Source organism: Hyperolius riggenbachi, chromosome 4 (assembly GCF_040937935.1).
Source record: "Hyperolius riggenbachi isolate aHypRig1 chromosome 4, aHypRig1.pri, whole genome shotgun sequence".
Taxonomy (NCBI): Eukaryota; Metazoa; Chordata; class Amphibia; order Anura; family Hyperoliidae; genus Hyperolius; species Hyperolius riggenbachi.
The window spans coordinates 457,591,982-457,604,648 of NC_090649.1; the positions used below are offsets into that span (position 1 = coordinate 457,591,982).

The 12,667-nt window shown below is 48.0% G+C and overlaps 1 protein-coding gene across 14 annotated transcripts in view; it reads right to left on the reverse strand.

Annotated features, from left to right (window-relative positions):
• Window positions 1-12,667, reverse strand: part of LOC137504402 (calpain-13-like) — a 232,546-nt gene that overhangs the window by 205,648 nt on the left and 14,231 nt on the right. For 11 of the 14 annotated variants that reach the window (XM_068232781.1, XM_068232780.1, XM_068232788.1 and 8 more), the window contains exons 1-2: window positions 6,895-7,266; window positions 4,253-4,343 (exon numbers count right to left, since the gene is read on the reverse strand). The exons of 1 other annotated variant lie outside the window; for it this stretch is intronic. The gene's annotated coding sequence lies outside the window, so the exon portion shown is untranslated. Of the gene's footprint in view, window positions 1-4,252; window positions 4,344-6,894; window positions 7,267-12,667 lie in introns of those variants that run through there. 2 more of the 14 variants (XM_068232776.1, XM_068232777.1) reach the window with 2 other exon arrangements.

Below are 12,667 nucleotides of genomic sequence, written 5' to 3' on the forward strand. Positions count from 1 at the left end.
AACTAATAGGATAGAAGAACTAAGGCTGAAAATTTTGTTACAGAGTCTCTTTAAAGAGTAACTGTTAGCCCCAAAAATCAAATTTAAATCTCTATTGCAATGTTTTAATTACTTTGTAAGGGAGCCAAAAAGGCAATGCAGAAGTTAAAAAGCAATCTAATTTTTTTACTGTGTAGCCTTTTCCCCAAGCTCCTAAGGAGGACACAAAGCCGCATAACAGATACTGCAGAGCATGCAGAGCATGCCCATGTCTGCCCGACCCCCCTCTCCCCCCCAGGACCAGGTGCCGATGTCTGCCCGACCCCCTCTCCCCCCCCCCAGGACCAGGTGCCGATGTCTGTCCGCTCGCCCCCCCCAAGAGCCGATGTCTGTCCGACCCCCAAGGACCAGGTGCCGATGTCTGCCCGACCCCCTCTCCCCCCCAGGACCAGGTGCCGATGTCTGCCCGACCCCCTCTCCCCCCACCAGGACCAGGTGCCGATGTCTGTCCGCTCGCCCCCCCCCCCCCCCCAAGAGCCGATGTCTGTCCGACCCCCAAGGACCAGGTGCCGATGTCTGCCCGACCCCCTTTCCCCCCCCCCAGGACCAGGTGCCGATGTCTGTCCGCTCACCCCCCCCCCCCCCCCCAAGAGCCGATGTCTGTCCGACCCCCCAGGACCAGGTGCCGATATCTTCTCACCCCAACAGCTGACACGGAGACAGAGCGGGAGCGGAGTACATCTACACACTTCCAGCGCCGCCACCGCAGAGCAGCCGCCGCCGAGTCACATGTGAGAGAATCACGAGCAGGAGAGAGATGCACGGCGGCGGCTGCTCTGCGGTGGCGGCGCTGGAAGTGTGTAGATGTACTCCGCTCCCGCTCTCTCTCCGTGTCAGCTGTTGGGGTGAGAAGATATCGGCACCTGGTCCTGGGGGGTCGGACAGACATCGGCTCTTGGGGGGGGGGGGGCGAGAGGACAGTCATCGGCACCTGGTCCTGGGGGGGGAGAGGGGTCGGGCAGACATGGGCACCTGGTCCTGGGGGGGAGAGGGGGGTCGGGCAGACATGGGCACCTGGTCCTGGGGGGCAGAGGGGGGTCGGGCAGACATGGGCATGCTCTGCATGCTCTGCAGTATCTGTTATGCGGCTTTGCGTCCTCCTTAGGAGCTTGGGGAAAAGGCTACACAGTAAAAAAAATTAGATTGCTTTTTAACTTCTGCATTGCCTTTTTGGCTCCCTTACAAAGTAATTAAAACATTGCAATAGAGATTTAAATTTGATTTTTGGGGCTAACAGTTACTCTTTAAGTGTGGTAAGTGGCGATAAAGTTATTGGCATATAAATGGGAGGAGCGTGATGTGAAAATTGCTCGGTTCTGAAGGGGAAAAAAACTGTGATGCTGAAGTGGTTAAAAGGAAATAAATATATCAGCCTCCATATTCCTCTCTTTATAGGTATCATTTAAACCAGCTGTGCCAAACCTACGGCCCGCGGGCCATTTGTGGCCCGCGAGGCCAGTTTCTGTGGCCCGCGCGGTGGTGTCCTGCAGAGGGGGAGAGGATCGAGTGGTATTGCGTAGTCCCGCGCATACACCAGCGTGTGCTCGTATTCAGCCCCGGGTAGCACTGGGATAGTTAGAAAGCCTCGCTCATAGGTTACTGCAGGAACCTTCCTCCAATAGAAATCAGCCTAATTCCTATTGGAGGAAGGTTTCTGCAGTAACCAATGAACGAGGCTTTCTAAATATCCCAGCGCTACCCGGGGCTGAATACGGAGCACACGCTGGTGTATGCGCGGGACTACGCAATACCTGCCGAGTGCCGATACTATAACTACGCAATACCACCCGATCCTCTCCTCCTCTGCAGGACACCGTGGGCAGACACCGGGGCACACGCTGTGACAGCCCCTTCAGCCCCACACAGAGCTGACAGCCTCCTCAGCCCCACACAGAGCTGACAGCCTCCTCAGCCCCACACAGAGCTGACAGCCTCCTCAGCCCCACACAGAGCTGACAGCCTCCGTCCTCAGCCCCACACAGAGCTGACAGCCTCCTCAGCCCTACACAGAGCTGACAGCCTCCTCAGCCCCACACAGAGCTGACAGCCTCCGTCCTCAGCCCCACACAGAGCTGACAGCCTCCGTCCTCAGCCCCACGCAGAGCTGACAGCCCCCTCAGCCCCACACAGAGCTGACAGCCCCCTCAGCCCCACACAGAGCTGACAGCCTCCTCAGCCCCACACAGAGCTGACAGCCTCCTCAGCCCCACACAGAGCTGACAGCCTCCTCAGCCCCACACAGAGCTGACAGCCTCCTCAGCCCTACACAGAGCTGACAGCCTCCTCAGCCCCACACAGAGCTGACAGCCTCCGTCCTCAGCCCCACACAGAGCTGACAGCCTCCGTCCTCAGCCCCACACAGAGCTGACAGCCTCCGTCCTCAGCCCCACGCAGAGCTGACAGCCCCCTCAGCCCCACGCAGAGCTGACAGCCCCCTCAGCCCCACACAGAGCTGACAGCCTCCTCAGCCCCACACAGAGCTGACAGCCTCCTCAGCCCCACACAGAGCTGACAGCCTCCTCAGCCCCCCACAGAGCTGACAGCCTCCTCAGCCCCACACAGAGCTGACAGCCTCCTCAGCCCCACACAGAGCTGACAGCCTCCTCAGCCCCACACAGAGCTGACAGCCTCCTCAGCCCCACACAGAGCTGACAGCCTCCTCAGCCAGCACACTGCAGGCCACGTGTGGGTAATTAGGCCTCTGTTTCTCCTCAGCAGAGCTGACAGCCTCCTCAGCCAGCACACTGCAGGCCACGTGTGGGTAATTAGGCCTCTGTTTCTCCTCAGCAGAGCTGACAGCCTCCTCAGCCAGCACTGGACTCTGATACCATTGCTGCATTAATCTGCCCTGTGCATACACCCAGGTACTGTACTGGACTCTGATACCATTGCTGCATCAAATGGTGAGTACAACAATTCTTATATTGTCGTTTTCTTTCCATTTCCAACACCATGTTAACTGTTACTAGAAAAACGTTAAAAGTTTTACATCGAAATTTTGTATGGAAAAAGAGGAAAGTATACCGCTACACCCAGCTAGGAGACAGAGCTGGACCCAAGCAGCCCAGGCCAGTATGAAAATGTAGAAAAGAACACTGGTCCGCTTTAATGTCTCCACAGTTTATTGAGGACTTATCCCAAGACAGAACAAAAATGTTGACATGTTTCGGACCCAACCTGGTCCTTAATCATAGCCACTATGATTAAGGACCAGGTTGGGTCCGAAACATGTCAGCATTTTTGTTCTGTCTTGGGATAAGTCCTCAATAAACTGTGGAGACATTGAAGCGGACCAGTGTTCTTTTTGAAATTTTGTATGCATGTGTTCCGGCCCTCGAGATTTTTCTTGATTTGAAGTTCGGCCCTCGGGCCAAAAAAGGTTGCGCACCACTGATTTAAACTATTTGCAATACACAAAAATGCATGAAAAAAACCAAAACACATGCGATGAGCAGAATGATGTGTAAAAACACATGCAACAGGGTAGCTGTTTTGCTTTTATATCTGATTCAGTTTATAATGAGTCTGAACTCTGAACTGGGTGTGTGGATTCTGTTATGTCATCCAATCATCTCTGACCCCGGAGAACGCGAGTAAATCTCTCCTGAGGCCTGAGCTGTTCCTAGACAGCCACCTTACATCTTTATATAGCATTATTATATCATTACACTTTTACTGGGCGTATAAATTCACACTGACGAGGAATGTCACTTGGCAATCGCTCAAAGAACACATACAGTAAAAATCAAGCTGTCATCAGAGGCTGTCAAACGTAAAAAAAAAAAAAAAATTATATTCAGTCCTAAATGCCGACAAGGAGATGTTCATTTTTCCAACTTGTGTACACAATGGGCTTGATTCACAAAGCGGTGCAAACTGTTTAGCACGGGAGTGCTAAACAGTTAGCACGTGAAGTGCTTTTCGTGCAAATTGCACGTGCAAAAGTCCGCGATCGCGCGAATCGCGGCAACTTTGCGCGCGCAAAAGTCAGCGAAAAGCACTTCATGTGCTAACTGTTTAGCACTCCCGTGCTAAACAGTTTGCACCGCTTTGTGAATCAAGCCCATTGAATCCAAGTTATTGTACCAATCAGAGGCGTATCTAGAGGGGTTCTTCAGTAAAAATGGTTAAGCGCTCTTCTCTGCCTGTTCCTTCTTAGACACAGCAAATATGTCATATAATGAAAAAGCCCCCCCTTCGGGGAGAGACTCACCAGACTTCTAGGCCTCCAAGGCCAATGCTCGCATTCGGGGTATTGGCCACCCCGCAGCCTCTCTGGCAGTCCTCTCTTGGCTATTCCCAGTCTGTGTAAGCAAAAAGCGGATTCCACATCGCGTAAAAGCGTACCAGTTTATTTTTAAAAATGTTTAAAACAGATCAGTGGTGTATAACCACTCATTGGGTCAGAAAACTTCATCAAAAATGAAAAAACACAGCCAGCCCCTTGTTTTACAAGCTACCTGATTCCAGGTACAGGGGTATGCAGAGATGAGATGCACTAAGCTGGTGACAAGGCGCACGCCTTTGTCATTTAGCGTCCCTCTCCGCAATAGCTTACTGGCTAGTGCTCTAAAAGATACCGAGCCTGCTGCACACAGACAATCCCGCCGCGTCCAGCGAGCGTTGTGCGCTGTGACGTCACTTCGTGGCTCCGCCCAACGTTTCGTTGCCCTAGCAACTCCTCAGGGGCTACGGAGGCACGGAGAGTGACATCCTTTATCCTCTATTCTGCGAGCTATGCACCTGCGTTCCATAATCAAGCTCATAGCTAGATCCTATTCCGAACTGATTGGAGGCCTAGGATCCGCCCCCCCTCGCTCTGTGCAATAATGCAGCAAGTCTATAGGCTGCTGGGAATTTGAATTCCTCCTATCTCACTGTTTCTATGCAGATTCTTAGCTTCATGCAGCAACCCCTGCATACCCTTTACATGATATTATGCAGCAACCCTTGCATACCCTTAGCATGGTGTCATATTTACCTATTAGCTAATACTGCAGCAGGTCTATAGGCTGCTGGGATTTGAATTCCTCCTATCTCACTGTTCCTATGCAGATTTATAGCTTCATGCAGCAACCCCTACATACCCTTTACATGATTTTATACAGCAACCCCTGCATACCCTTAGCATGGTGTCATATTTAGAATTTTTGTGCGTGCACTAGCATACTCATAGGCTCCATGCCCTTTCCACATATCACTCTTCTTATCATAAGTGTTATATACCCCCATTCTCCATTCCTTTAGGTGATTCCCCTTTTCCTCACATACCCCCCCCCCTCCCCCCCACCACCCATCCTAATAGCAGTCCTCCCCAGCTGACCAATGTTACCCATTAACTATAAAACAGTTTAAATCTATATCTACATTATGACCCACAGGAACCAACGTGTTCATTTTATGTATCCATTCAGTTTCTAGCTGAGATATCCTCCTTTCTCGATTGCACCCTCTCCAGTTAGGGACTAGTTTTTCAATCCCACATATTTTTAGGGTTTTGATATCACAGTTGTGTTTTTCACCCACGTGTTTGGACAAGTTGTGTTTCAAAAAACCTTTAGCAGAATTACATATGTGTTCACCCCACCTTTTATGTAGGGCCCTGGTGGTACGCCCTACATATTGCTGACCACATCCACAAGTGATTAGGTATACAGCATACTTTGTTCGACACGTGATGAACCCTTTAATTTTGTAGGTCCTTCCAGTACTAGAGGATTGCACCTCTTTACATCTAGATGTTAGTCCTTCCTCACAGGCTCTACAGCTTCTGCAAGGATAGAACCCATCCTCCTGCCAGCAGAGGCGTATCTAGGCAATATAGCGCCCATGGCAAACACTGAGATTGCGCCCCCCCCCACCACCAAGTAGTCACATGCCTCCAGATAATTTATTAAGTAGTCACTGCCTCCAACTAAAAATGTAATTAGTAGTTTTTATTAAGTAGTTACACACCTCCTGATACAATATGTATCCTATATGTAATTCAGTAGCCAGGTGCCTCACAATAAGCATTACATTCAGGGGCATCAAAATCAAATAATTAGGTAGCCTAGCCAAGTGTGGCAGGGGTTAGATTGTAAGCTCCTCTTGCACAGCCAGCCCGATCCCCCCAAATTACAAGGATAGCAAGAGGTCCTGTAGTGATATATAGCAAAATGCAGTAAAGAGGCCCTGTAGTGACATATAGCACAATACAGTAAAGAGGCCCTGTAGTTACATAAAGCAGAATGCAGTAAAGAGGCCCTGTAGTGACATATAGCAGAATGCAGTGAAGAGGCCCTGTAGTGACATAAAGCAGAATGCAGTAAAGAGGCCCTGTAGTGACATATAGCAGAATGCAGTAAAGAGGCCCTGTAGTGACATATAGCAGAATGCAGTGAAGAGGCCCTGTAGTGACATAAAGCAGAATGCAGTAAAGAGGCCCTGTAGTGACATATAGCACAATGCAGTAAAGAGGCCCTATAGTGACATAAAGCACAATGCAGTAAAGAAGCCCTGTAGTGACATATAGTAGAATGCAAGTAAAGAGGCCCTGTAGTGACATATAGTAGAATGCAGTAAAGAGGCCCTGTAGTGACATATAGCAGAATGCAGTAAAGAAGTCCTGTAGTGACATATAGTAGAATGCAGTAAAGAGGCCCTGTAGTGACATATAGTAGAATGCAGTAAAGAGGCCCTGTAGTGACATATAGCAGAATGCAGTAAAGAGGCCCTGTAGTGACATAAAGCAGAATGCAATAAAGAGGCCCTGTGGGGACATATAGCAGAATGCGGCAGGGGTTATATTGCAAGTTCCTCTTGCACAGCCAGCCCACCCCTCTCCCCACACAAGCTATGCCTGCACCTACTTACATTATTGATGGCTTCCGGCAGGCAGAATGAGAACAAGATGGGGTTGCCAGGGAGACTTGCAAAAGGAAGGGGGATGAAGTGACCGCCTGCTGCAGTGCTACATACACGCACTGTCTCTCCTCCTCTCCCTCCCCATCAGCCCCAGCGGTATGGCAGCCAATCAGGAGGGGGATCGCAGGGGATGACAGACGCAGCAAGTGGCACTGGCCTGGCCGCTGTTGCTATGGCGACCATCACGCTGGGAAGAAGAGCAGCAGGCAGCCAGCAGGGAGGATCTGGTCTAGAGCAGCTTGGCAGCCACAGCGAATGGAGGAGGAGGATTGCGACTGGCACTGTCTGGCAGCAAGTAGACTCACTGTGGAGGAGCCGACATTACTATGGCAACCACAGATGCTGGGGGCGGGCCGGCAGCGCAGCGGGGAGGATCAGACCGGCGGAAGTGAAGGAAAGCCCACGCTGAAACAGTCCCGCTCGCTCTGTCCTTCTGTGGGCGCCGGGCGGGCGGCACAATACAAAACAGCGCTGGCGGTGAGACAGGCAGCCCAGCTATTTGGGAAGGCGCATCCATGCATGCCAGCACTCGGCGCAGAAACAGACTTAAAGGGGTGATGTAATGATTAATGGGGATGCGCCCCCCCAGGTGAGGGGGAGGGGCGCCCATGGCAGGTGCCCTATGTGCACCCCTGTAGATACGCCCCTGCCTGCCAGGGGTTAAGGGGCCTACCCGGGGGGTTGACACAGCTCGGGGCCAAGTGATTCTTCAAATTTGGGGCCTTACGGTACAAGAATTTTGGTCTATCAGGGATCACTTTTTTCAGAGTGGGGTCCTGCTTCAATATACCCCAGTTCTTGTTGATCACACCCTCAACTTTTCTAAACTGTTTATTGAAATCTGTAAGAAAACCAAAATCCATTCCATCTCTGTTCTGCGATCTTTTAGTAAAAGTACTTGCCCGTTCTATTTCCGCCACCTCTCTTCTGGTTGCCTCTATTTCGCCCTTCCTATACCCCTTATCCAGAAATCGCTGGGCCAGCCTACTGGATTGTTGGTGGTATTCTTGGGAAACAGTAAATTCGGGCGCCTGAGGCTAGTGGACAAATCGGGCGCCGCCATTCACTTCTATAATAAATATCGTTTAATGGGCGCCCGGTAGGAAAAAAGGGCGCCGGAGAAAACTAACGTTTTAAAAGCGGCGCCCGGAGACTTAATGTTTTATTACTGTTTCTCATGATTACACATTATTTAATGATTTATACATGTTTAAATATTATTTTTAAACGAAAACCAGTACAATATTTTTCCCAAACATTATTTTTAAACGAAAAACATTACTTTTTTTTTTTATACTTTTTTTTTTACATTATTTTTAAACGAAAACAATTACAGGGGGGTCTTAGGTTTAGGCACCAACAGGGGGGTCTTAGGTTTAGGCACCAACAGGGGGGTCTTAGGTTTAGGCACCAACAGGGGGTCTTAGGTTTAGGCACCAACAGGGGGGTCTTAGGTTTAGGCACTAACAGGGGGGTCTTAGGTTTAGGCACCAACAGGGGGGTCTTAGGTTTAGGCACCAACAGGGGGGTCTTAGGTTTAGGCACTAACAGGGGGGTCTTAGGTTTAGGCACCAACAGGGGGGTCTTAGGTTTAGGCACCAACAGGGGGGTCTAGGGGTTAGGGGTAGGTACAGGGAGGGTTACTTAGGCACCAACAGGGGGGGTCTTAGGTTTAGGCATCAACAGGGGGGTCTAGGGGTTAGGGGTAGGTACAGGGAGGGTTACTTAGTAAAAAAAATTTTAAACGTTATTATGCGTTTCATTATTTAAACGAAAGATTAACGTTTTTACAATTGCCAATTTAATACACATTATTTAATGATTTATAACGTTTAAAAACATTACTTTTAAACGAAATACATTTTTAAACGTAATCCATGTTTACCGTTAAAAACCCGGCGCCCTTTTTTCCCATCGCCCCTTTTTAACGTACGCGTATTCTTGTACCGTGGAGCAGTTCCTTCGAATCCGCAGGAACTGACTCCTAGGTACGGCCCTAAGCCACTGGGGATGGTGGCAGCTTCCCACTGGGATGTAACCATTCCGGTCCGCATCCTTAAAGTGAGTTCTGGTCCAGAGGTCACTACCATCTTTTGTGATCTCCAGATCCAGAAACACCACCATATCTCTACTGCACACAGCATTCAGTTCAATGTTAAGGTCGTTCTGGTTAAGTGTCTGTATATACTCCATAAAATCTGATTCAGTGCCCTCCCAGAATAGCAGCAGGTCATCAATGTACCTGGACCATTTTACTATTTTTGACGACTCAGTCCTCTCTAGTACCTCCTCTTCCCACACAGCGCTTAACCATTTTTACTGAAGAACTTTATTTTGATGGTTGCACGCATCTAGGAAGAGCGCTCCTACATGATAATTATTATATGAGCAAGGACATTATACATGTGGTTACTGCCTGCTATTGTGTTTTACTTAGAATTTAGCACATGTAATATGAATGTTTGATGAATGTTTGATTCATTATCTTTTATATAAAACATTTTTTAGAAGTGACCTATATAACATCTGACTCAGCATATGAGCGCAGTATCAGGGTGCTGTAATTGTTGTGAGTATCTAGAGGGGTGCAGAGGCATGGTTCGTGCCATGGGCGCCACAGCATCATGAGCCCCAATCTTTCTCCTGTGTTGCGCCGCCAAGCCTGCCCCCTGTTGTGCCCCAATGCCTTCCCTTGTGCTGGGCCCCCATGCCTTTGATGCTCCCCCGTGCCTGCCCCCATGCCTCCCGTCACTCAGATCTCAGATCAGATTAATTCTGTTATCTGGGTAACATGGCTTCTTATGTATGCAGGGCCCACCTAGCTTAGTGTTAGGCCTCGTTCACATCTGCTGCGCTAAGTAACGCGTGAAAGCGCGTGGTAAAAAATGCATGCGCTTGTGCGCGTTTCTGTGTGTTGGCGCTGCGCTTCTTTAAAGCACTTTTTGCTTATTGTAGCAGTAGCAGTTGTCAATAAAGCGCTGTTTTCATATGTAAATGTATTTTATTTTCCAATTAGAGGTAAAGAAACGCATGCGTGTCTATGCGCTTAAAAAGCGCACCCATTCACTTGCATTGATTTGCGCTTTACAGCTCAGCGCACAGAAATGCAAGCAACACTACGTTTTTGTAATGCTGCTCAGCGCAGCGCATAGATGTGAACCAGGCACATTTAATTACATGGGAAAATCAATGCCTTGCAGAACGCACAGGGCAGTGCGCTGTGAAAAGTGCACAGAAACGTCCCTGATGTGAACGATGCCTTTGAAAAGAGGGCAGAGAGGGAATAAAAATGTAAGTTCAGCAATATCCTGAGCCAAAAAACACAGGCAACCACAAAAAATTTTACGAGAAAGGATGCTGTTTTTAGAGGGGGGGGCACAATTTCAGCGTTTTCCATAGGCTCTATATAACGCAGATACGCCCCTGGGACAAATCACTCAGATATGTGAAAAAAAGGAAAACAAAAACGGATACCAAGAGCCCAATCTAGTGTAGTACAGCAGAGTCCCTGGTATCTGGCACTGGCGGGGTCGTCTGATGCCGGATGCATGTATTTGCTGGCTGTTTGAGCAACTGCCCAAAAAAGCACAAACTACCCCCCATAAATGCTCACCGAGCCTCCAGCGATGTCTTGTAGTCTAAATACAGCTCCTAGGATTCTCCATGCACGTAAGCCAGCGTGTGACCCGCCGCTAGGAGCTTCAGTGACACTACAAGACATCGCTGGAGACTTGGTAAGTATTTTAAAACCTTCAACTCTCCCCCCCCCCCAAAAAAAAAAAAACTGCCCCCGCCATCCATCAGGCATGCCAGTTAGTGGAGACTTCCAGCTGCCTAAGTTCCAGATATCGAGGTTTTGAATACACGCACTCTGTGATTGCCCAATTCGCAATGTTAGAACGCTTGTGGCAAAGTGCTGTCCCCACTCAGCCTTTGAATTCAATGTGTGGTCGCTTCTCTAAAAACTAAATTTTAGTTAAATAACACGAAATTTTCAAAAACAACCCTCCAATCGGGGTAGAAACAAAAGTGACTGTAAAACTGAGACACCCAAAACAAATATAAAATAAAATTGAAAAAAAAAAAAGTTTAAAAGGTAGGCGTTGGCTTACCTTCACAGAAGAAGTGCTCAATTTCACAGTTTTTATTAAATATAAAAATAGACAATGCACTTCAAGGTGTGTAAAGCTCTTCCTCACGTCAATTGGAGGGCCTCTTATGCAGTGCACTGAGTTCTCTGTAGCTTATAAAAAGGAACTCCTATTGACCCGAAGAAGCTGTGTATACACCGTGAAATGCATTGTCTATTTTGCTATTTAATATTGTCAAATAGACCCGTTATCTTCTGTAAGGGTAAGCAAGCCAACACCTACCGTATATACTCAATTACAAGTCGACCTCATGTATAAGTCGACTCCAATATTCAACCTTCTTAAGTTGGAATTTTTTATTGACTCAAGTATAAGTCTACCCAGCAAAGTTAATGGCTGCTCCTGGGGACTGCACTGCATACAGTATTGCAGCCATTAACCCCTCCTGTCCCTTAAAGTGCAGCCAATAACTCCTCCAGGCCCCCAAGTGCTGCAATTATTCACTCCCTTTTGTGCAACCCCCTGCCACTTTCCTTGTTAATTGTTGTGACCAGGCCTTTCAGACCTGTGTTTTCTTGGCATTTCTTTTATCAAGAAAATGTCGCTTACCAAAGGGTAAATTTCTGCAAATGGGAATGTCACTATTAGTACACACATACCTCAGTGTGCTCAGTGTTGCCAGTGACTCGTGTATAAGTCGACCCCTATACTTTTATGAAGTGAATCAGACCTAAATTTCTAGACTTATACTCGAGTATAAACAGTAACTTCTTTTTAATCGGTTTTTAAACTTTTTGATATATTTTTGGGCACCTCCATTTTACAATCTCTTATTGGACCAATCACATCATCACATGCAATTCCTCCTGGTCTGGATTGACTCAAATTCAAGCTGCATATAATCTGCATAAGATTTGCATGCAAGTAAGAAAATTGGCATCTCATTGACCATCTCTAGTCAGTGGCAATAGGTAGGCTCTAAATTAATAACTAGCTTTTCTGAGGGGGTGAAAAGGCATTTTACCACCCTTTTGCACCACACACTGTGTAAACTGACACACCATATGCACACATACAGGAGATGTTATGGTGTTGCATGCTAGAATGTGGTTACAAATTCCCCCTGCCGCAATTTGCAGCATCAGCTGCAGTAACGCTTCTATAACTGCTACATGGACTATAACAGTTTCCCATAATTCATTGCGGAGTTTGCAGTAGGGGTGGTTAAACGTTTAATTCAGGCAGTTTGCAATGGCCTTGAAACCCACTATATTCCTTATTCAATTAAAGAGGAACTCCAGTGAAAATAATGTAATGAAAAAAAGTGTTTGCCCATTGTAAAATCTTTCCTCTACCTTATTTACATTCTGACATTTATCACATGGCGACATCTTTACTGCTGGCAGGTGATGTCTGTGGAAGGAGATGCTGCTGTTTTTGGCAGTTGGAAGCAGCTGTTATTTCCCACAATGCAACAAGGCTCCCACAGTGATGCCAGCACCCTGGTCATGACATCACTGTGGGAGGGGTTTCTATTTGAGAAAAAGTGAAGATTTCTTGTGGGGAAGGGGGTATCAGCTTTTCAGCTACTGATTGGGGTAAAGTTCAATCCTTGGTTATGGTTTCTCTTT